The following is a 25,352-nucleotide window of genomic DNA, read 5'->3' as shown; positions in this document are numbered from 1 at the left end:
TTTTGCACCAGTTGGAAGCCAGGAGCTAAGTGCTTCTTCCCAGTCTCCTACATGGATGTAGGGGTCCAAGGACTTGGGCCATCTACTGCTTTCCCAGGCCACAGCAGAGAGCTGGATTGGAAGAGGAGCAGCCGGGACTAGAAGTGGCGCCCATATGGGATGCAGGCACCGCAGGTGGAGGATTAACTTACTGTGCCACGGCGCTGGACCCAGATTTAAAATCTTTAAATCACTCTTTAGTCCTTTATCTTTCATACTTTTTTCTCAAATAGTTGAGTCCCTGCCATTCATTTGTCAGTGAACTGCTGATTCTCTCAACATCACATCTCTTACTTTATTCTCTTCCTTTTACAACTATAGTAACCATCCTCATCACTTCATCACTGTTTTTTTTTTTTTTAATTATTTTATTTACTTATTCAAGAGGCACAGTCACAGACAGAAAGAAGAAGAGACAGAGAGAGAGGTCTTCCATCCACTGGTGCAAATGGTGCACTGGTGCACATGGCCATAACAGCCGTAGGTAGACCAATCCAAAACCAGGACCCAGGAACTTTCTCTGGATCTCCCATGCCGATGCAGGGACCCAAGCACCTGAGCCATCTGCTACTTATGCAGGTCATTGGCAGGGAGCTAGATCGAAAGTGGAGCAGCCAGGCCTTGACCCGGAGCCCATTTGGGATGCCGGCGCCACAGGCAAATGTTTAACCTACTATGCCACAGCCCTTAATTCAAATTTTGCTATATGCCAGTTTTCAGTGATTTTGTTTTGTAGAAGTTCTTTAGCATTTTTTTGCCCTGCTTACTAGCATATTTTTTCCTTTTTTTTTTTTTTTAAGATTTATTTATTTGAAAAGCAGAGTTAGAGAAGGGGAGACTGAGAAAGAGATCTTCTATCTGCCGGTTCATTCCCCAAATGGCCTTAACAGCCTGAGTTTGGCCAGGCTGAAGCCAGGAGGTTGTTCCAGGTCTCCAACGTGAGTGGCAGTGGCCCAAGCACTTGAACCACTTTCAGCTGCTTTCCCAGGCACATTAGTAGGGAGCTGGGTGGTAAATAGAGCAGCCGGGACATGAATCAGCGCCCAAATGGGATACCAGCATTTCAGGCTGTGCCACAGTGCCGGTTCTTATTCAGGTGTTTTCTGTAGTGCTTCCAAGTAAATTACTTTTTCTCTTGCTGTATATATTTTTTAAGATTTTATTTATTTATTTGAAAGGTAGAATTATAGAGAGGGAGAGAGGTCTTCCATCCGCTGGTTCACTCTTCAGATGGTCACAATGGCGGGAGCTGGGCCTATCCAAAGCCAGGAGCCAGGAACTTCTTCCAGGTCTCCCCCATGGGTGCAGGGGCCCAAGGACTTGGGTCATCTACTGCTTTCCCAGGCCATAGCAGAGAGCTGGATCAGAAGTGGAGCAACCGGGTCTTGAACCTGTGTCCATATGGGATGCCAGCACTGTAGGCGGTAGCTTTACCTGCTGTGCCACAGTGCCGGCCCTGTGCTGTATATTTTTAATATATTTCTTCATATTTGCTACTGTATCCACTTAATATGCTTGTAATATCTTGCCAATTCAAACTTTATTCTCAAAGCCCAATTAAGGGATCAGCATTTAGCGTAGCCGATAAGACCTTGATTAAGTTGTCTGAGTCCCATATAGGAGTGCCTAGATTTGGTTCTTTCTGTGGCATCCAATTCCAATCTTCTTTCATTGCATACCCTGGGAAGTAGCAGCTGATGGCTCATGTAGTTGAGTCTTTGCCCACCCATATGAGAGACCTGGATTGAGTTCCTGTCATTTGGCCCAGTTCTGACCCTTTTGGGTTTTTGGGGAATGAGCCAGCAGATGAGAGCTCTTTCTGTCTGTCTGTATATCTGTTTCTCTCTCACATTTAAAGAAGCAAACAAAATAACAGCCCTGTTAAAAAACTTCTGTCTGAGGAGACTTCTTCCAATGAACCATGACACTCTTGGACTACTCATTTGCTCCATGTCAGCTGTACTTAATATACTCAGTTACTACTTTAAATTTTTATATTTAATAGTAATATGTTAATATTCCAGTTTTCATATCATGCATATGAGTAGAATTCCTATGTGAAGTGTTAGGTCTTTGAGTATCCTGTTGACTTGCCATTTCTGTGTTCTTTCCCTCCCCCTTTTCATTTTTATAATTCAGTCACCCAGTCAATATTGAATATGTTATTTCACATATTTCATGAGTTGTAAGAAGTAAGTTCAGTTTGGTTTTAATAGGATCACAAAGAGGATTCAAACTATGAGACACAGATCATTCTACTGTACTTGATTATTCTTGCTTTGGTAATTTCTCTGATCCATTACCCTCAGTGCTAGGTAAATTGCTGAGTCTACCTTCTTGAAAAATATTTTTGGATGTAGAATGTTGGTACCAGTTAGACGGATTAGGAATGATTATGCTAGATAAGTAGCAGTGAGGTAGAAATGTTAGGTCAACATCTACTGAGGATAAACTCAATTCTCCATACCCAGTTTACCAGGGCAGCAGGGGCAGGCATTGTGGCACAGTGTTAAGGCATCATTGAGATGCCCATGTCCAAATTAGGGTGGTAGTTTGAGTTCCAGCTACTCTGCCTGCAATCCAGCTTCCTGACATTGCATCTTGGGAGACAGAGAATGATGGCTAACATGCTTGGGCCCCTGCTACCCATATGGGAGGTCCAGATGAAGTTCCAAACTCCTGGCTTCAGGTTGGCCCAGCCCTGGCTGCTGCAGGAATTTGAGGAAAGAACCAGTGAATGAAAGATATCTTTCTCTTCCTCTCCCTCAATCTCTCTCCCTCTCCCTCTCTCTCTCTTTCTCTCTCCCCCTCTCTCCTTTCTGTCTTCCCTCTCTCTGTTACTCTGCCTTTCAAATGAAATAATCTTTAAAGATAAGAGAATTTTTAAAAATTATACTTATAAACATTACTTGAAAAGAATACAAGCAGTATAAAGAAATATGTAGAAATAGCAAATGTTGTCCACTCCTTTCCCCAACACATTAGATATTTCCATCATTGCTCAAAACAATCTGCCCCCAAACTTAGCGATTTCAAATAATAGTAATCATTTGATTATTCTTTTTGAGGTTTCTGGAAGATCACGAGGCCCAGTTATATGGTTCTCACTTAGAATCTCTCCTGCAGTCGTAGTCCGACAATGCTGAGGCTATAGTCCTCTGAGCTAACTCAGTCATATGCCTGGCAGTGCTTAGGTAAGGAGAACTCAACCAGCTGAGGGTTGTACCAGCTGAGTCTTCATAGGCATCTCTCTGTCTCTGGGTGATCTCTCCACCATGGGGGCTCCAGTAGTTGAACTTCTTATACCTCAGGGCTCTAATGGCAGGTGTCCCAAAAGATAAAGAAAGACAGATATGCTGCTTTTTAGGATGTAGCCTCAGACACTGCAACATTAAACTTCCGTAGCATTCGGCTTCTCTAGGCTATCATGTAGGTCTGCTTATGGGATTCATGAGCAGGAAACATAGACGCCATCTCATTATTGAGGGAATGGCAGGGTTTTTGAATTATTGTAGCACTTGTAGAAAGTGCAATACGCCACAACAAAGAGAACTATTATTTATAATTACAATTATATAATCTATAATTATTTTATATAATTTATAATGTATAATTATGTATTCCAGATATTTTTCTTTGCATGTGTGAATCATAGTCTCTAATGCTTTCCTGATAATGATATTATGCTACAATTTATTTATTTATTTTTAAATTTTATTTGAGTGATGAGAGAGAAATTTCATCTGCTGGTTCACTTATTAAATGCTGGAGATGGCCAGGCTGGGCCAAAGCTGAATCCAGGAGATAGGAATTCAGTCCAGGTCTCCCAGATGGGTGGCTGGAACCTAATTACTTGAACCATCACCATGTCTCCTAGAGTTTGCATTAGCAGGAAATAGGAGTCAGGAGCCAGATATGGATGGATATCAAACCCAAGCACGCTATGTGAGATGTGGAGATCTTAACCACAGGGCCAAACACCTGTCCCTGCAATTTATTCATTTATTTTTATTTTACAATAAACTCATATAATGGTGTCAACACCTAAAAACACACCTCATTTTTTTTAAGTATTTTTTAAAGATTTATTTATTTGAATTAGTTACACAGAGAAGGAGAGACAGAAAGAGAGAGAGGTCTCCATCCGCTGATCCACTCCCCAGATAGCCACAACAGCTGGAACTGAGCCTATCTGAAGCCAGGAGCTTCTTCCAGGTCTCCCACGTGGGTGCAGGGGCCCAAGGACTTGGGCCATCCTCCACTGCCCTCCCAGACCACAGCAGAGAACTGGATCGGAAGTATAGCAGCCAAGAACCTGTGCCCACATGGGATGCCAGCACTGTAGGCAGTGGCTTAACCCACCAGGCCACAGCACTGGCCCCCTCACTTTTCAGCACTGGTGTGAAGGCTCTTGGCTGTTGGATTCCTGAGCGGTGGACACTCACGCCCTCCACATAAACTATCTTCTCCTGGGCTAGAGCAGTAAGCTCCCTCCCTACTCTACCATCTTGTAACCGCCCCTACACACCTCATTTTTTTTAACATCATAAAGGAATGAAAAATAATTGAGTCATTCACCCTAGCAGTGAATATTTAAACTTATGGTATTAATTTGTAGGAACCTAATATAATTGGTGTTGGATGAACCTGCAGTAAACCTTGCTGTGAATGGGACTAAATGGACAAGAGATAATAAGCTTCCTGTGTCCTTCTTCCCTTCATCTGGGATTTGTTTCTTATATCCTTCTTATTCCTCTTTGCTGCTTTCTTCTCTCCCTGCTCTGACCTACTCTGTTTTGATCATAGAAAAAGAAATGGAAGAGATGGTAATACCATCATATATAAAGTTTGGCTGGCGCCGCGGCTCACTAGGCTAATCCTCCGCCTGCGGCGCCGGCACACCAGGTTCTAGTCCCCATCGGGGCACCGGATTCTGTCCTGGTTGCCTCTCTTTCAGGCCAGCTCTCTGCTGTGGCCAGGGAGTGCAGTGGAGGATGGCCCAAGTGCTTGGGCCCTGCACCCCATGGGAGACCAGGAGAAGTACCTGGCTCCTGCCATCGGATCAGCGCGCTGGCCGCGGCAGCCATTGGAGGGTGAACCAACGGCAAAGGAAGACCTTTCTCTCTGTCTCTTTCTCTCTCACTGTCCACTCTGCCTGTCAAAAAAAAACAAAAAACAAAAAAAAAAAACCCATCATATATAAAGTTCAGCTATCTTGGCATTTTACCAGTTGAAGAATTATTTTCTGTCTTCCTAGGTGTGGAAGTGACTTAATTTGAAATACCAGCTGATCACTTGATTTTTTTAAAAGTTGGCTCACTAGGCTAATCCTCTGCCTTGCGGCGCCGGCACTCCGGGTTCTAGTCCCAGTCGGGGCGCTGGATTCTGTCCCAGTTGCCCCTCTTCCAGGCCAGCTCTCTGCCTGTGGCCAGGGAGTGCAGTGGAGGATGGCCAAAGTGCTTGGGCCCTGCACCCCATGGGAGACCAGGATAAGTACCTGGCTCCTGCCATCGGATCAGCGCAGTGCGCCAGCCGCAGCGCGCCAGGGCCGCAGCGGCCATTGGAGGGTGAACCAACGGCAAAGGAAGACCTTTCTCTCTGTCTCTCTCTCACTGTCCACTCTGCCTGTCAAAAAAAAAAAAAAAAAAAAAAAAAAAAGTTGGTGAGTTATAGTAAAAAATCATTAAAAACTGATTACTTAAATGTTTTTGCTCCTTACTGGCAAAGAATTCTCCTGTCTGTAACGTCAGCAGTTCTGAGGATGAGAAACTCTGATCTAGGAGGATATCCTTTTCTTGGTGTTTGAATCCATGGATTAACACTATCAGGTTGTCAGGTTCTCTTGTATGTTTATATGTTTATATCAGCAGTGTAACATTATTTCAAATTTTGATTTCCTTAGAAACCAGAGGACTTAAAGACTCTTAAAATCTGTAAGATCTTAATATTTTACTTTCCCTCAGGACTTTTATAGTAGTTTTACCCATGTACTTGTTTTTTAGTAAATCACCTTAAGTTGTACCAAAACATTTAACCTATTTTTTGTGACTGACTTTATATAGAAACAGCTCTTCACATCCTTATTTTTTTAGTTTAGATAGCATATATTAAAATTCCACAATTGCATGGATAAGTGGTATCAACAGGTTGGGAACAAACCTTGGTTGGCAAGCAGTGGAGTACATGAGGTAGGAGCCTAATTAGCATCCGGTATCAGTTTGTTTTAGAAGGGGAATCTAGAGTGAATTGTTTGGTTATGTGGAGCTTGCCTGGGACTTTCTCTCTGAGCAATAAGGAACTGAAGGATTTTTTTTGTTGTTGTTGTTATTGTTGCAGAGAATTGCACTCAAAGTAAGTTCACTGACAGCTTCTTCTTTGATGAATAATCCCAAATACACACACACAGAAAAGCAAAAACAAACAAAACACCCAACAAGCTTAAGATGATTTTGTTACAGTTGAATTTTGCCTTGCCGCAAATTGGTAGGATTTGTAAGGGCATCAGAGACGAGAAAAGACAGCAGTGGATGTTGTGGCTTTGAAAAGAATAATGTGCTTCACTCTTGATTTAGATGCTTCGGTGATAGGAATTTCAGAAATCTTTGTTAGCTTGGGAAAATCAAGAAACCTGCTTATTAAATTATTTTTCTAAGTTCCAGTTCTTTCAGTAGATAGGTTTAATTATATTTGTGTGTGTGTGTGTGTGTGCACATGAGCTTAACCAGGCTAATTTCCCATGATGCCCTCTCTGTGTTGTTGGATTACCTTCCTCTAGACCTGTTCATATTAAACCCTATCAGTCAGTCTCCTGCCTTTACTGAACCTTTCTAATACTTAAAAAAAGTAGTAGCATATCAATTTCACTACTTAAAGACTTAATTCAATACATTTCCAATCTTTGTGTTATTAGCACATTTTCTCAGCTTTGATTATTTGCACTTTCAGAATATATGCATAATTTTGGTTAGATGAATTTATGCGGGCTGATTCAATGCCTAATAAAAGTGGTGTTATTTAGAGTTTAATCAGAGATTAATCAGAGAAGTCCAGAAACTGGTATTTTAGGTATTCTAATGAATTACGAACTAACCTACACCCAGTGAAAAATCTAACCCAAGAAGATGGTTAGTCTTCTCAGATCTCAAGGATTAAGCTGAATTAGCATAGATTGTTAAAGCTGTTAATAGTTGTTTTATAATTGGTGTTGAAAATGTTAGTTAGCTTCCCTGAACCTTCTGTTAATAATGGTGATTTCATTATCTAGAGAAACTATAGAAGGATAAGAGATCATTTAGAGCATTGTGACTAAGTTAACTTTCAGTTAATGAAATTTACAAAACGTAATATTCTTTCCACTCAGGCTTACATTAAAACAAAATTCACTGTATAAAAGCATTTTATAAATGTACTTGTGAAGTTGTCTTATGGCACATTTATAAGATAGACTGTATCTATAAAATGTCGCTCCCCCTCTTCGTGGAGGAACGACACAGGACCCTGCGCTGTTCTTTCGTCTGCTCGGCCCTCCCCGGGTTTGCTGCTGGTTCTTCCCGGGTTGGCTACTATCCCTTCCACCTCCGTGGAAGGGCAGTTCCCCCTGGCTGCATTCCCCACTTCCGCAGGGGAGCGGCACACCGCCGGCCGGCTTTCTCGGGGGCTGCACGGGTTCCCTTAGATGTTCCCCATAGATGTTCCTGGTGCATGCCGTCTCTCTCCTCCTTTATAGTCCTCCTCCGCCAATCCCAACTCGGCTGCCCACACGCCGAGTACGCTGCTCTCCTCCAATCAGGAGCAAGTCCTACAGTTTATTAGTTGAACTGGAGGCAGCTGTGCGGAAGCTGTTTACTTCTCTCCCAGCACCATATTGTGGGAGAGCAGATGCATAGAATAAGTCTTAATTCCAGTAACTCAGTCCAGTCCGGATTGCTCCCCACAATAAAATACTTAGTATTTGAATATACATTAAACTTGTATATCTAGGCCGGCGCTGTGGCTCACTAGGCTAATCCTCCGCCTTGCGGCGCTGGCACACTGGGTTCTAGTCCCGGTCAGGGTGCCGGATTCTGTCCCGGTTGCCCCTTTTCCAGGCCAGCTCTCTGCTGTGGCCAGGGAGTGCAGTGGAGGATGGCCCAAGTGCTTGGGCCCTGCACCCCATGGGAGACCAGGATAAGTACCTGGCTCCTGCCATCGGATCAGCGCGGTGCGCCGGCTGCAGCGCTGGCTGCGGCGGCCATTGGAGGGTGAACCAAAGGCAAAGGAAGACCTTTCTCTCTGTCTCACTCTCTCACTGTCCACTCTGCCTGTCAAAAACAAACAAACAAACAAACAAAAAACAAAACCTTGTATATCTATTTGTACTCACTTTTTTAGTATAATGGCATATGTAGAGATTCTTATGATAACATTTCATAAATGATGTTTTTTGGGGCCAGCACAATGATGCAGCAAGTTAAGGCACCTCCTGCAGTGCTGGCATCCTATATGGACACTGGTTCAAGTACTTGCTGCTCCACTTCTGATGCTGCTTCCTGCTAATGCTCCTGGGTAAGGAGCAGAGGATGGTCTGAGTCTTTGGGCCCTTGTTACCCATATGGAAGACCCGGAAGAAGCTCTTGCCTCCTGGCTTCTGCCTGGCTCAGCCCCAACCATTGTAGCATTTGGGGAGTGAACCAGCGGATGGAAGATCTCTCTCTCTATTTCTATCTCTATCTCTGTCTCTGTCTCTGTCTCCATCTCTCTCTCTGTAACTCTGCCTTTCAAATAAATAAATCTTAAAAAATAAAATGAATCAAAACAAAACAAAAAACCAGGAAACTGGAATGGACAACAGAGCCGGAACTTAAACACAGGTGTTGCATTATGGGATGTGACAGGCATAACCAGTGGCTTAATCATTAGGCCAGATGTCCAACCTCAAAAATGATGGTTTTGAATGGGTTATCAAATAATAATTCCAAGCTGATCAAGGTAATAAATTGTGAGTCAAATAAGTATATTTGTATTTAGTGTCATTGGGGCAGGCATTGTGGTACAGAGTGTAAAACTGCTATTTGGAGCCGGCGCCGCGGCTCACTAGGATAATCCTCCGCCTAGCGGCGCCGGCACACCGGGTTCTAGTCCCCGTCGGGGCGCCAGATTCTGTCCCGGTTGCCCCTCTTCCAGGCCAGCCCTCTGCTGTGGCCAGGGAGTGCAGTGGAGGATGGCCCAGGTGCTTGGGCCCTGCACCCCATGGGAGACCAGGAAAAGCACCTGGCTCCTGGCTCCTGCCATTGGATCAGCGCGGTGCGCCGGCCGCTGCGGCCATTGGAGGGTGAACCAATGGCAGAGGAAGACCTTTCTCTCTGTCTCTTTCTCTCTCACTGTCCACTCTGCCTGTCAAAAAAATAAAATAAAAAACAAAAACAAAAAACAAAAAAAAACAAAAAACTGCTATTTGCAATCCCTGCATCCAGTATCTGAGTATTGGTTCGAGTCTTGGTTCCTCTACTTCCAGTCCAGCTTCCTATAATGCATACTGGGAGACAGCATAATTCAAGTGCTTGGACCCTGTCACCTGTGAGGGAGACCCAGATCTAATTCCCAGCTTCTGATTTCATCCTGGCCCAGCCCTGGAGGTTGCAGACATTTGGGGAGTAAACTAGTAGATGGGAAATCTCTTTCTCTCCCTTACTCCCTCTCTCTCCCTCCCTCCCTCTGCACCTTCCTCCTGCCCCTCTCTGTCTTGCAAGTAGATGAAAATTTTTTTAAAAAATAAGCATTTAAAGTATTATCCAAATTATTTAGTACCAGCATTATGGTGTAATGGGTTAAGCCGCTGCTTGAGACGCTGGCATCTTATAAAACTGAACGCTAGTTCTATTTCTGGCTGACCTGCTTCTGATCCGGCTCCCTGCTAATGCACAAGGGAAAGCAGAGAAGATTGTTCAAGTCTTGGGCCCCTGCCACCTCAATGGGAGACTACAGGCTTTGGTCTGGACTAGCCCTGGCTGTTGGCAACCTTTTTGGGAATGAACCAAAAGATATTGAGATCCATCTCTGTCTCTTTCTCTCTGTCTCTCGGTCAGTCTCTATTTCAGATAAATAATCAGATTTTTTTTTTAAGATTTATTTATTTATTTGAAAGTCAAAGTTACACAGAGAAGAAAAGGCAGAGAGAGAGAGAGAGAGAGAGAGAGGTGTTCCATCCACTGGTTCACTCCCCAATTGGTTGCAATGGCTGGAACTGTGCCAATCCGAAGCCAGGAGCTTCTTCCGGGTCTCCAACATGGGTGCAGGGGTCCAAGGACTTGGGCCATCTTCAGCTGCCTTCCCAGGCCATAGCAGAGAGCTGGATCGGAAGTGGATCATCTGGGACTTGAACTGGTGCCCATATAGGCAGGGGGGTGGTTTTACCCACTATGCCACGGCACCGGCCTCAATAATCAGATCATTAAAAAATTTATTTGGAAAATAATTAAAACTTTTGTGAAAATTGGTTTATTTTAAATATGTAAGTGAAAGATTATTTTCCAAATGAATCATATACATTGGGTTCAATTTAGAAAAGGCACAATATCATTGTAAGGCAGTTTATTCATGTGTGTGGTGGTAGTATTTTGCATTTTTGGTGCTTAAATCAATAAGCTGAAATGTAAAATCCTTGAAAGGAAGGAACCAGAAATCCATTTTATCACTTATATTCAATAAGAAAATGAAGAAAGAAAGATATTCTTGACTAAAATCTCATTGCCAGAGCAAAACTCATGGCACCTGTTTCCTTGATTTGCACTCTCCGTTGTACTACCTGTTACCAAAGGCAGCTGAAACTTTTTAACGCATTATTCTCCAATTCTGCAAATTTAATGGACACTTAGGGTATTTGAATACCTTCCTTTTTATAGATCAGTCTTGATTTTAACACTAATTCAGTTTATCTCTATTTAGTTTTGTTTCTTTATTATATAGTGTATATTATCTAAACAGTCTGATCCCAACAGTATAAAAATGATTTATATAGAAAATGATTTGTTATTTACCTCTGCAGCTGTATGTAGGAGGCCCTCAGGTTGTTCAGTGTCTTTCTGGGATTTTAGGCAGTTTCTCTTCTACTTTTGTACCAAGCCTTCTAGGCATTTGTTGAACAATGAATTATGAAGTACTTCTTTGAAAGACTGAGAGTAATGATTTGTTATCATATTGCCCTACTTAATTCTTTGACATGCATTTGAGTCATTTTGTTGTTTAACATGTAGCTATCTGTTTTAAACTGATTTAAACAACATATTTAGCATTAATTTTCAGATGAACGTGAGAACATGTTATTTGGTGTTTATTGGTGTTTTTAAATGAAAATATAGTTGGCTTCCTTTCTTTTGGTTTACCCAGTCTTTCCTAGGATCCTCATTTATTTGAGTTTAAGGACTGTTTCGTTAAAATCAAACCTATTTCTTTAATTGAGGAAAAGGGAAGAAAATTGGCATTAAGTATATATAATTTGAATTTTTGTCTTTTAATTAAAAATTTGAAAATTTATTTATAAAAACAAAAATATTTGAACATATATTAAAATCTGAGTTATTCATATGGTCTTAAAATTTAACATAGACAGGGGCTGGCATTTTGACATAACAGGTTCACATCCCAGCTGCCCCACTTCCAATCCAGCTCCCTGCTAATGAGCCTTGGAAAGCAGTGGAGGATAGTTCAAGTGCTTCGGCCCCTGTACCTACATAGGAGATCCAGATGACACTTCTGGCTCCTGGCTTTGGCCTTTGTCTAGCCCAGCCCTGGCCATTGCAGTATTTGGGTAATGAACCACTGGATGGAAGATCTCTCCATCTCTCCCTCTCTCTCTCTGTAACTCTACCATTCAAATAGTAAAATACATTCTTAAAAAATTTATCATTAATAAGTATACACCAAAGTAGTTAGGGCATTTGAAAACACATTTTAAAATTAGATTCGTAAGATATTAACATATTAGTCCATATGATGGTCAGTTTGTAGGGTGGTAGAACAACCATGTTGGAAACAGGTAGTTTGAAAAACAGAGTTTTAAAAATCTCATTGACTGACCGATTCTTTTGTAAAATACTATAAAAATGAATGGCTAAAAATTAAATGGGCAGTGCTGATTCAAGTCCTGGCTCCTCTGCATCCAGTGTCTTGTTAATGCACATGGGATGAGACATCTCATTATGGCCCAAGTACCTGGGCCCCTGCCACCCACGGAGGAGTCCTGGATGGAATTTCTGGCTCCTGTCTTTGGCCTGGCTCAGACCTAGCTGTTGGAGGCCATTTGGGAAGTGAACCAGCTGATGTAAGATAAATTTCTCTCTCTCTCTCTTTCTCTCTCTCATTCTTCCTTTCAGATAAATAAATTTTAAAAAGAATTCACCTGCATTAAATATACAGTTATAACTTTCAGTAAAATTTCCAACTTGAGTGAAACATCACCATAATCCAATTTTAGAACATTTACATCTCACAGTAAGATCTTTTCTGCTCTTTTATGCTTTATTCCCATTCCCAGTCCCAGCCCCAGCCCCAATCAACCAGCATTCTACCTTCTGTGTTTATAGATTTGCCCTTTCTGGATGTTTTTGTAAATGCAATTAGACAGTATGTGATTTTTTATGTGTGTGTGTCTGGTCTCTTTGAGTTAACAGTGTTTTTGAAGTTCACCCACATTTTACCATCTGCCAATGTTGTTTTCCCTTTTTTTTGCTGTATAGTATTCCATGGTTTGGAAATAACCACATTTTGTTTTGTCACCAGCTGATAGGTATTTGGGTTGCTTCCAGAATGGAAGAAAATACGAATAATGCTTACCTGATATTTGCATGCAGCTTTATGTGTAAGCGTGTATCCATTTCTCTTTATTTTTAAAATTTTATTTGAGAAACAATGAGACAAATAGAGCTACTGTCTGCAGGTTCACTCCTTAAATGACCACAGTGGGCCGGACTGGGCCAAACTGAAGCTTTGAACTGAGAACTCCATCCAGGTTTCCTATGTTGTTGGCAGGAATCCAGTCACTTGAGTCATCACTACTACTTCCCAGGGTCTGCATTAGTGGGAAGCTGTGGTCAGGAGTGGAGTTGGGTATTGAATCTAGGGACACAGGCTTCCTAACCCACATTTTTAACCACCTGGTAAAGTACCTGCTCCTCCTTTCTCTTGAATAGATGTGTAGGAGTGGAAGTGTTGGCTTGCATGGTTGTTTAATGTTTGAAGAAAGTGCTAATAACTGTTTTACTCTCCCACCAGTAATATATTAGGATTGTAATTTCTCTGCGTCCTTGTCAACATTTAATACTTTTTGTTTTAGCCATTATAATCGGAGTGATGATAGTTTCATTTCCTTAATGACTAGTGATGTTGAGCATCTTTTCACTTCTTATTGGCCATTTATATATCTTCTTTGATGATATATTTATTCAGGTGTTTGCCCATCTTATAGCTGTGTTGTCTTTGTATTACTGAATTGTTAAGAACTCTTTATACATTCTGGATACATGTCTTTTTTTCAGATATTTGATTTGCAGATATTTTTTCTTCATCTTTGGCTTGTCTTTTTCTTACTGATAAGTTTTGCAGTGGGAGGCTTTCAACTCTTGATAAAACTGATTGTCATTTTAAAGAATTACAGGGACTAATGAAATGGGAAACCAATGACAGGCTATACTGTTCTTTAGAACTATTTTAGAATGTACTTATGTAATTCTACAGTTTGCTTTCTTCATGATGCTAAATGACTATGTCACTATTTTAAACCTGATATCCTAGTTTGTGTGTTGGAGAGCCATTTTGCTACTGTACCATCGACTGAAGTATTATCTTATTTGTAGATCCTCATGCATTTGGGTGAGAACTGGCAAAAGCTGACTGCTTATTTAAGCTAGAAATAACTTTATTAAATGGGTGTTAGGAAGCTCTCAGAATTACTAGGCAGACTACAGAACCAGGCTTGTACAGTGGAGGAACTTTGGGAGGTTATTCCCTGGCAGACACTGTAGCCAGAAAAACACAGATGCAGTCTGATGGGGACGGTAGTACTGTTGCTTGCTTGCTCTTGCTGACACTGAATTGAAGCTGCTGCTGCTTAAATTTTATTGCTGCTGCGCCTGAAACTTAGTCTTGCTACAGTGGTCATCTCTTTGTGAGAGTTCTTTGTGGTTGTTTGTGGCAGCAATTTTCAACTCAGAGTCTCCAAGGTAGGTACATTTGTCCTCTTTTTTCTTTTTTCTCTTTTCTTTTTCATTTTAAGATTTATTTGTTTTTTATTTGAAAGAGTTAAAGGGAGAGGCAAAGAGACAGTGATCTTCCATTGGCTGGTTCACTCCCCAGATGGCTACAATGGCCAGGGTTGGACCAGGCCAAAGCCAGAAACTTCTTCCAGGTCTGCCACGTTGGTTGCAGTGGCCCAGACACTTGGGCCATCTTCTGTTGCTTTTCCCAGTCCCTTATACAGGGAGCTGGGTTGAAAGTGATAGAGCTGGGATACAAACTGGAGTCCATGTGGGATGCCAGCCTTGCAGGCAGTGGCTTTACCCACTATACCACAATGCTGGCCAGCCCCTGCCTGTCTTCTATTTCTAAAAGAAACTGGGTTAGGAATATCTGGAAATTTCAGACGTCATAATGAGAGGTATAGTCTGCCTCTTTTTAGTGTTAAAAGAAGTTCAGGTGTTTACTGTCTTAAAAATAAAAGCACAAGTTCCCTCAACCTTATTTTCTCATCCAGATTCTGCTATATTTCTCTTCTCCCCTCTACAGACAATATCAACTTCTCTTACCTTCTGTTTTCTGATGTCCTCCTCAGTTTACTAGAATCTGGTATGATCTCAATAATCCTCAAAAATTTTCTACAGTGTCACTGAAGTTTATGGACAGATTCAATAACATCTCAGCAGTGTTCATCATGATCATCCTTCCTTTCTGAAACCCTTCCTTGTCTTCTTTGATACCTGTCTTTCATTTTTTTTTCCTAGTCTTTTGGAGGCTTCTTCTTATATCCTAGGTTCCTCCAGTTCCTCAGAGGTGTGCTGAAGACCCTGTTTTCTTACCTATACACACTCCATAAACAAACTCATTTCCTATTGCCTTAGTTTCTGCTTACAGACTACCCTTGAGAGAACTAGACATTTCTTCTTCGTTATCTCAGTGGCCCCTCAAAATCATCACTTCTAAAAGTCATGCTCAGATTTTCTGTGCTTCTAGTATTGCTTCTTACTAGAAATCTTACATTTGATATTCCAGCTAAACTGAACTTCTTTCGGGTTCTCAGCTGGGCACACTTCTTCCTGCCTTAGTTATCCCACATGCTGTTCTCCCTAAGTAGGAGACTTCACCCTTCCACCTCCACTTGGTCCCATATCTTCACTTCTCAACCCAGCATTGCCCATTACATTACTTCTTCATGTTTCAATTAGATCATTCTTTTACATGCTTCTGGAATACTCTATAGTTTCCCTATAATACTAATTACAATTTATTGTAATTTTTTTTCTTCCCATTGGACTATAAATTGCATAAAGGCAAGAACCATGTTTAGAAACTTTTGTGTCTATCTGCCCATCCATTTTCATAGCATTTATCATGCTTAACACGATAAATGCTCAGTATCTGTGTCAAATGAATAAGAGAGTCTGATCTGTTTTAAAGTGAGCTAGCCTTTTTTTAAAGAAGTAGGGACAGTTGAGATAACTGAATTCAGTGTCCTACACCTAGATTGATCTATTTAAAAGTACTTTAAATATGCTTAGGGGCAAGCATTTGGTGCAGTGGTTGAAACATTGCTTGGGATGCCTGTATCCCATATTGGAGTGCCTGGATTTAAGTTCCAGTTCCATTTCCAATTCCAGCTACCTGCTAATGTGCCATGGAAGGTGGCCCAAATACTTAAGGCGCCGCCACCCGGGTGGGAGAAGAGGATGGAGTTCCTAGCTCCCAGCTGCGGCCTAATCCACCATTGCCTGTTGCCACCATTTGGAGAATAAACCAGAAGATAGAAAGATAACTCTCTGTCTCTGTCTCTTCCCTTCTCTTGCCTTTCAAATAAATTACAAAAAAAAACAATAACCCAAACCCAAACTTAGACATTATATTTTTATTTATTTATTTATTTATTTAAAGAGTGTCTGTTTATTCAAAAGGAAGAGTTGACCGAAAGAGGGAAAGAGTAAACTGGAGAGAGACAGAGAGAAAGAGATCGTCTATCTGCTGGTTCCCTCCCAGTGCCTCAACAGCTAAACAACTAGGTCTGGGCCAGTCCAGAACTCCATCCTGGTCTCCTACATAGGTAACAGGGACCCAAGTACTTCTGCTATGTTTTGCAGCTTTCCCTATTAGCAGGGATCTCTCTGTTTCAGCCTCTCTCTCTCAGTAACTCTGACTTTCAAATAAGTAAACCTTATTTTAAAAAGTAAAAAGAGGGACCGGCGCCATGGCTCACTTGGTTAATCCTCTGCCTGCGGTGCCGGCATCCCATATGGGCGCCGGGTTCTAGTCCCAGTTGCTCCTCTTCCAATCTAGCTCTCTGCTGTGGCCTGGGAGTGCAGTGGAAGATGGCCCAAGTGTTTGGGCCCCTGCACCTGCATGGGAGACCAGGAGGAAGCACCTGGCTCCTGGCTTTGGATCGGCGTAGCTCTGGCTGTAGCGGCCATTGAGGGGGTGAACCAACAGGAGGAAGACCTTTCTCTCTGTCTCTCTCTCTCTCTCTGTCTAATCCATCAGTAAAAAAAAAAAGTAAAAAACAAAATTAAGGTTAATAATACTTTCATTTAACTCATTATGTTCAAAATATTACCATTTCAGCATGTAATCATTATAAAAATTATTGAGATATTCTATTTTCTTTTTTCATGCTGTCTTCAAAGTTGGTATTTTACCTTAACATCACATCTCAATTCATACTAGCCACATTTCCAAAGCTCAGTAAGCACATGTGGCTGATGGCTACTATACTGAACAGCACAATTTTTGTTTCTGCCTTTTAAAAGCTAGTTCTCATTTTCTCAAATTGGCCACATGAGTCACAGGATTTATGTGTTTCTGTGTTCATATATTTAGGAGAGAAGACAGCATGTTTTCAGCAGCTTCCTTCTAACTAAGGGAAAATTTCTTTCTTAAAAGCCCTCAGCATAACTTACCATGAGTTTCATTGTGAAATTCGTGGGCCCTGTCAATGTGGCAAGAAAGACAAGAAGCATGGAATGGTACAAGAGAACCAGGGCCCATGCTTCAGGATTTAACCTAGGAGTACACAGATTTTTTTCCTATGCTTTCTTCTAGAAGTTTTATAGTCCCCACCCCCACAAAAAAGAAGCCTTTTATTTAAGGAATACAAATTTCATGCATTTCATAAGTACAATTAGGAATATAGTGATTCTTCCCACCATACCCATCTGTAATCCATTTTGAGTTAATTTTTAATTTTTGAGATGAGGATGGTTTTTTACATGAGGATTTCCATGTATTCTAGCTCGATTTATTGATAATACATCCTTTCTCTACTGAATTACCTTTGCACCTTTGTCAAATATTAATTGGCTATATTTGTGTGGGTCAGTTTTTGGACTTTCTTTTCTGTTATGTTGATTTATTCTTTCTCTAATAACACACTACCTTTATTAGTATATCTTTATAGTAAGCTTTAAAATCACATAGTGTGAATATTCCAACTTTTTTTTTAAAAGATCTTATTTGTTTGAGAGGTAGAGTTACAGACAGTGAGAGGGAGAGACAGAGAGAAAGGTTTTCCGTTCATTGGTTCACTCCCTAAATGGCTGCAATGGCTGGAGCTGTGCCAATTGGAAGCCAGGAGCCAGGTGCTTCTTCCCGGTCTCCCCCATGGGTGTGGGGGTCCAAGGACTTGGGCCATCTTCTACTGCTTTCCCAGGCCACAGCAGAGAGCTGGATTGGAAGAAGAGCAGCTGGTACTAGAACCAGTGCCCATATGGGATGCCGGTACTGCAGGCGGAGGATTAACCTACTGCGCCACGACGCCAGCCCCAAATCTTCCAACTTTATTCTTTCTGAAAATTGTTTTTAGTTATTCTCATTCCTTTGTCTTTCCAATTCGATTTTAGGATTAGCTAGCCAATATATTCCAGAAGTTATCTTGAAATTTTAATTGGGATTATCTTGGCTGTTAGAGCAATTTGGGGAGAATTGTCTTCTTAGCAATATTTAGTTTTCTTGTCCAAGAATGGTATATGTCTCTCTACTTAATTTCTTTCTCTCAGTTTTCTGTATACTTTCAGTATACAGGTTTTACTTCTATTTTGTTCGATTTATACCTAAACATTTCATATTTTAGGTGATAATGTAAATGATACCTGTTTTTAAAAGTTTGGATTTCCAGTTCATTGTTGGTTTGTAGAAATGCAGTTGATTTTTATGTGCTGACCTTGTATCATGCTAAATAGGCATATTATATTGAAGAATGAAACCTTTAGATTTTATATATAACAATCACATGATCCAGAAAGCAGTAGTTTTACTTCTTCTTTTCCAGTCTCTATACTGTTTTCTTCCTTCCTTCCTTCCTTCCTTCCTTCCTTCCTTCCTTCCTTCCTTCCTCCCTCCCTCCCTCCCTCCCTCCCTCCCTTCCTTCCTTCCTTCCTTCCTTCCTCTCCTCCACACGCGGAGGAGCCGCACCGGACCGGACGCTTGTTGTTCCCTTTTTTACAAGTTCTTTCTATAGTAAAGTAAGAATAAGTAAACAGCAAACTCCCAAAGCAAGAATGAGTAGAGAGAAATGAGAAAGAACGAAGTAACGAACTTCCCCGCGAACTCTCCAGCGCACTCTCCAACCAACCCACACCACCATGCCGTCTCTCTCCTCCTATATAGTCCTCTCCACCAATCCGTGCTCTGCCTCCCACACGCTGAGCGCGCTGCTCTCCTCCAATCAGGAGCAGCTCCTGCAGCTTGTCAAGTTGGTGAGAGGCAGCTGGGTAGAAGCTGTTTGCTCCTCTCCCAGCGCCATATTGCGGGAGAGCAGATGTATAGAATAAGTCTTAATTCCGGTAACAGTATAGTCCGAGTTGCTCTCCACACTTTCTTTCTTTTTTTTGTCCTTATTGTACTGGCTAAGGCTTCTGGTCCAGTGTTGATAGATAGTAGTAGGTAGAGTGAATAAATTTGCCTTGTTAGGTAGGTAGCAGGAACTCAGCTACTTGAACTTTAATTTGCTGCTTCACAGTCAAATTTGTAAGGTGCTGTTTCAAAGTGGAGTAGCCTGGACATGAACCTGCACTTCCATGTGGGATTTGGGCATCCCAAGTGTCAGCTTAACCTGCTAAACACAATGCCTTCCCCTTTCTCATCTTTCATTATGAAATATGATGTCATTTATCAGTATAAGGAAGTTCTCTTTTATTCTTAGTTTCAAATTTTGGTCATGAATAAGATGTAAACCTTTATCAGATGTTTTCTCTGCATCTACTATGACTCCTTCTTGGTCTGTTAATATGGTGAATTGCATTGATTGATTTTTGAATACTGAATAAAAATTGCATGATATATTATCCTTTTGATATAGTGTTTTATTAAGTTGGTTACTTTTTTTTTTTTTTTTTTTGGACAGGCAGAGTTAGAGAGAGACAAAGAGAAAGGTCTTCCTTTTGCCGTTGGTTCACCCTCCAAATGGCCACTACGGCTGGCGCGCTGCGCTCATCCGAAGCCAGGAGCCATGTGCTTCCTCCTGGTCTCCCATCTGGGTGTAGGGCCCAAGCACTTGGGCCATCCTCTGCTGCACTCCCGGGCCTCAGCAGAGAGCTGGCCTGGAAGAGGAGCAACTGGGACAGAATCCAGCACCCCAACTGGGACTAGAACCCAGGGTGCTGGCGCCACAGGCAGTGGATTAGCCTAGTGAGCCGTGGCACTGGCCAGTTGGCTACTGTTTTGTTGAGGATTTTTCCATCTATTTTCATGAGGGATATCAGTGCATAGTTTCCTAGTGGTATAATTTAATTCTCTGGCTTTTATATTAAGCTAATTGACCTCATAAAATAATTTGGAAAATCTTTTCTCATATTTTCTGGTAGAGATTGAGTAGAGTTGACATTATTTCTTCCGTGAATATTTGGTCAAATTGGCCAGTGAAACCATTCAGGTTTGGCTTTTTCTTTTTAGGGATATTTTAAAACTATTAACTCAATTTCTTTATTAGTTATTTGATTAGTGAGGGTGTTTCTTTTGGTGGTTGATATATTCAGAGAGTTGATCCATTTCATCTAAGTTCCTGAATATATGGATGTAGAATTGTTTATCCTAGTACCCAGTACTTTTAATCTCTATAGGGTCTCTAGTAATATCCCTTGTTTCATTATCAAAATAAATGAATTGTTTGTGTTTTATATACTGAGTATTAAACATCATTTTGCCATTTGCATACCAAAGTTAAATGCTTCCAACCTTTCATTTAACATAAATGTCTATAAGTATTATATGAAGCCCTTTCAAAATAAGTCATTTTGATGAAACATGAGTGAACAAATTAAAAAAAAAAGTCTGTGCCAGAAATTTGGTCTAGTGCTTAAACTCCTGCATCTCATATTGGAGTGCCTGGATTTGATTACTGGCTCTAGCTTCTGATTCCAAATTTCTGCCAATGTAGACTCGAGGAGGCAGCAGGTGGCGTAAGTGATTGTGTTGCTGCAACCCATGTAGTAGACTTGGATTTAGGTCCTGGCCTCTAGTTCCAGTCCCATTCCTAGCTATTGCCACAATCTGGGTCATGAACCAGCAGATGGGAGCTTACTCTTTCTCTCTGTCTCTCAAATAACAACAACATAGAGAGATCTCATGTATTTGACAATGTTATTAAAGTTCAGAACTACAATTAAAGTCCTAATCCAGTTTTAAATAGGAGCTTATTCTGAAAACATTATCCAAACACCGTAGCATCTTTTAAGGCATTTTAATATTATCAAATCTTTTTGTTGTTATTAAAGATTTATTTATTTGAAAGGCAGAGTTACAGAGAGAGAGAGAGAGAGAGAGAGAGAGAGATCTTTCATCTGTTGATTCACGCTCCAGATGGCCTCAACAGCCACAGCTGGAGCCAGGAGCTTCTTCTGGGTCTTCCATATGGATGCAGGCTCATTAGCAGGGAGCTAGATCAGAAGTGGAGCAGCCAAGACTCAAACTGGCACCCATATGGCTTGCCTGCACCTCAGGCAGCAGCTTTACCCACCACGCTACAGCACTGGAGCCTCAAATCTTTTTTTTTTTTTTTTTTTAGGTTTATTATTATCTATTTGAAAAGCAAAAGCAAAGTTAGAGAGAGAGGGAGACAGAGCGAGAGATCTTCCAACTTCTGGTTCACTCCCTAAATGGCTGCAACATCTGGAGCTGGGCTGGTCCAAAGCCAGGACCCAGGAGCTTCAGGGTCTCCTATGTGGGTATAGTGATGAAAGAATTTGAGCCATCCTCTGCTGCCTTCTCAGGTGCATTAACAGGGAATGGGGTAGGAACTAGAACAGGCGGGATTTGAACTCTACCCATATGGGATGCTGGAATCACAGTCGGCAGCTTTACTGGCTATGCCACAACACTGGCTCCTATATTATCAACTTTACATTGAAAAATTAGGGCATTATTTTTCTTGGCCAAAGTGCCAGTGAAGAGGAAGGTGACAGAATGTTGGCCATGTTCATATCATAGCCAACTTTAATGGTGAAAGATTAACCTTGGCTGCAGCTAAAGGCAAAAAAAGAAAAAAAAATAGGATGTACACAACCTGAATATAATTTTGTATGTCAAAATATTGTACACACATAACTCACATACCCTTTTATCTTTCTTTTGGCAAAATGTATTTCTTTGAAAAATAGTATATAATTTGAGAATTTGTAAATCTCTTTATGAAAGTAGGCATTTGGTGCAGTCATTAAGATACTTGCATCCTATGTTGGATTGCCTGGGCTTGAGTTCTGTCTCTGCTTTAGATCCAGCTTCCTGTTAATGTACACCTTGGCAGGTAGCAGATGATAGCTCAAGTACTTGGGTCCCTGTCACCCACAAGGGCAACTCAGTTAGTGTTCCTGCCACCTGGCTTTAGCCTGACCCAACCTTGGTCCTTTTCTTTTCTTTTTTTTTTTTCTTCTTTTCTTTTTTTAAAGATTTATTTTTGTGATACAGAGAGATACATTCCATCTGTGGGTTCACTCCTCAAATGGCTGCAACAGCCTGGGCTGGACCAGGCCAAAGCCAGGAGCCAGGAATCTCTTCTGAGTTTCCCACATGGGTGCAGGGGCCCAAACACTTGGGCCATCCTGTGCTGCTTTCCCAGGCTATTAGCAGGGAGCTGGATTGGAAGCAGAGCATTCAGGCCTTGAACTGGAGCCTATATGGGATGCTGGCATTGCAGGCAGTGGCTTAACCGGCTTAACCACACCAGCCCCAACCTTGGATCTTGTAAATATTTGGGAAGTGAACCAGCAAATGCAAGATAGCTCTCTCTCTCATTATATGTTGTTATGCCTTTCAAAATAAAAATAAGTAAATTTTTAAAACTTAAAAAAAATTAATTTTGTTGCAGATCTCTGAAGGAGAACAAGGAAAGGTAAAACAAAAATCTTATTTTAAAACCTTTTGTAAAATGAATACTCAGAATTTATAAAAATGCGGGCTGGCACTGTGGTGCCTGCAGTGCTGGCATACCATATGGGCGCCGGTTCGAGTCCCTGCTGCTTCACTTCCCGTCCAGCTCTCTGCTGTGGCCTAGGAAAGCGGTAGAAGATGGCCCAAGTCCTTGGGCCCCTACACCCATGTGGGAGACTTGGAAAAAATCTCCTGGCATCGGATCGGCATAGCTCCGGCCTTTGTGGCCAATTGGGAGGTGAACCAGTGGATGGAAGAGCTCTCTCTCTCTCTGCCTCTCCTTCTCTGTGTAACTCTGACTTTCAAATAAATAAAAATAAATCTTAAAAAAAAAAGAATTTATGGGGCTGGTGCCATGGCGCAGTAGGTTAATCCTCTGCCCGTGGTGCCAGCATCCCATATGGGCGCCGGTTCTAATCCCGGCTGCTCCTCTTCCAATCTAGCTCTCTTCTGTGGCCTGAGAAAGCAGTGGAAGATGGCCCAAGTGCTTGGGCCTCTGTACCCAGATGGGAGACCAGGAAGAAGCTCCTGGCTCCTGGCTTCTGGCTTCAGATTGGCACAGCTCCAGCCGTTGCTGTAGGAAGGGATCTCAATCACCTGAACTTAGTCTTGAGAAAAGACATGGTTTCCTTTTTAGTTTTTTATCCTTTAGCTTTTTTTTTTTTTAAAGATTTATTTTATTTATTTGAAAGAGTTACAGAGAGAGGTAGAGACTAGAGAGAGAGGTCTTCCATCTGCTGGTTCACTCCCCAGATGGCCGCAATGGCTGGAGCTGCGCCCATCCAAAGCCAGGAGCCAGGAGCTTCTTCTGGGTCTCCCATGTGGGTGCAGGGGCCCAAGGACTTGAGCCATCTTCTACTGCTATCCCAGATCCTTTAGCTTTTTAAAACAATTTCTTACTGTGTGAATACACATAACATAAAATTGACCATTTAAATATTTGTGAATACATTCATAATATTGTTCAATCATCCAACACTACCTAGTTCACAACTTTTTCATCATTTCAGAAGGAAACTATATGCATTAAGCAACTGTTCCCATTCTGACAGTTGTAAATGGAATCATGCTATAATATGATATTTTCTGTCAGGCTTATTTCACATGGCATAGTATTTTCAGGGTTCATCCTTGTGTCATGACTCATTATTTAATTCCTTTTATAGTTGAACAACATTCCATTTTAGGGATATGCCACATTTTGTTTATCCATCCATCCTGTCAGAATTGGTGTACATTTAGGTTATTTCTATTTTTTTCTGTTGTGAAAAATGTTGCCATGAATGTTTGTATACTATAAATTTTATTTGAAGACCTGTTTTCAATCCTTTGAGATTTATATCTAGATAGGGAATTTCTGCATTATACCATAACTCAGTGTTTAACTTCTTGAGGAACTACCAAATTTTTCCACAGTGGCCGCACCATTTTATGTTGCTACCAGGAATGTAAAAGGGTTCCAAATTCTTATATCCTGTATAGTATAAGGTAGCATCTCATTGCGGTTTTGTTTCCTCAATATCCAATGTCATTAAGCATCTTTCTAGCTAATAAATAAACAACTAAATTTTTGTGACGTGAAAATTTTGTTGTTGAAATTGCCTATAAATTAAATTTTAGTGGAGTACAGGAGCATTTATTTGTTTATGTAATGTCTGTGCCTTCAGAGTACAGCAGGTGTTTTGCATCAGTAACTAAAAACTTAGTCCATGAATAAGAAAGCAGATTGAAGAAAGCAAGATTTGTGTCTGATCAAAGTGAAGAGAAGATCTGTTTTTTTCTTTAGGGTATTCTTAGTCGTAGTTTGTTCTTTCTAATCAAGATCAAGCACTTAATGTTTAATTCTTTCTTTTATTTGTTTATTGGCAAACAGTACATTGATTGTTACTTGCTGTTAGTTTTGTGGTGCTGATGGGAAAAATGTTTTGAAAACATGTATATAAAAATAAAATATGTTGTTTCTTAGTAAAGTACTACAGGTAAAGAACCTTGACCCTGTCAGAATTATTGACTCAGCCTTGGGAGTTTGACTCTAACAATGAAAATCCCTCTCATTATTTTACAGGCCTGAATAATATATTTGTTTCTTCCTCATTATGATGCTTTGGTTTTGTGCTCTTAATGAGTCTGCTTTAATTTGAAAGACTTTTAAATTTGATACTTATAAGGGCATGTTTTCTATATTTTAAAAACAATATTTTAAAAAATAAACTAAATATAATTAATGGCTTCTCTCAGCCTGTTATTTTTGTCACCTTCAGCCTACTACTTTTAGATACTTAGGATAAGTAAAAGATTGGTAGCAGTTCAAGCCTGATGTGCTGATAGAACAATGATATTTATTTACTCAAATGAAACAAACATTACATCAGCTTTGGGATTTTGACAGTGACTTGTTACAGTGAAATGAATGAGTTTGCTACTTGCCTTCTAATAATTTTGGTCAATCAAATTGTTCTTTAGCACAGCAATTAAGACACTGGTTTAAGTCTCCAGCATCCCATATTGGAGTCCTTGGGTTCGATTCCTGTCATTGCAGATCCTGTGAGGCAGCAGGTGATGATGGTTGAAGTAGTTGGGTACCTGTCACCCACGTGGGAGATCTGAATTGAGTTCCCAGCTTTAGCCTTGCCCAGTTCCGGCCATTGTGGACATTTGAGTGAGCAAGAAGATAGGAGTGCACTTTCTCTCTGTCTGGTAAAACACTTAAAACAATTTGT

At 41.0% G+C, this 25,352-nt stretch overlaps 1 protein-coding gene across 39 annotated transcripts in view; it reads left to right on the top strand.

The window, feature by feature from the left end:
* HMBOX1 (homeobox containing 1) overlaps nt 1–25,352 on the top strand; it is a 224,176-nt gene that overhangs the window by 8,809 nt on the left and 190,015 nt on the right. For 16 of the 39 annotated variants that reach the window (XR_007918102.3, XR_007918104.3, XR_007918103.3 and 13 more), the window contains exon 2: nt 25,172–25,329. The exons of the other annotated variants lie outside the window; for them this stretch is intronic. The gene's annotated coding sequence lies outside the window, so the exon portion shown is untranslated. The remainder of the gene's footprint in view (nt 1–25,171; nt 25,330–25,352) is intronic. 39 annotated transcript variants of the gene reach the window in all.

The sequence above is a fragment of the Oryctolagus cuniculus genome, chromosome 2, assembly GCF_051225735.1.
Source record: "Oryctolagus cuniculus isolate XC-2025 breed Fujian yellow rabbit chromosome 2, ASM5122573v1, whole genome shotgun sequence".
NCBI lineage: Eukaryota > Metazoa > Chordata > Mammalia > Lagomorpha > Leporidae > Oryctolagus > Oryctolagus cuniculus.
The sequence above is the reverse complement of the archived record's forward strand: the minus strand, read 5'-3'. Positions and strand labels throughout refer to the sequence as shown.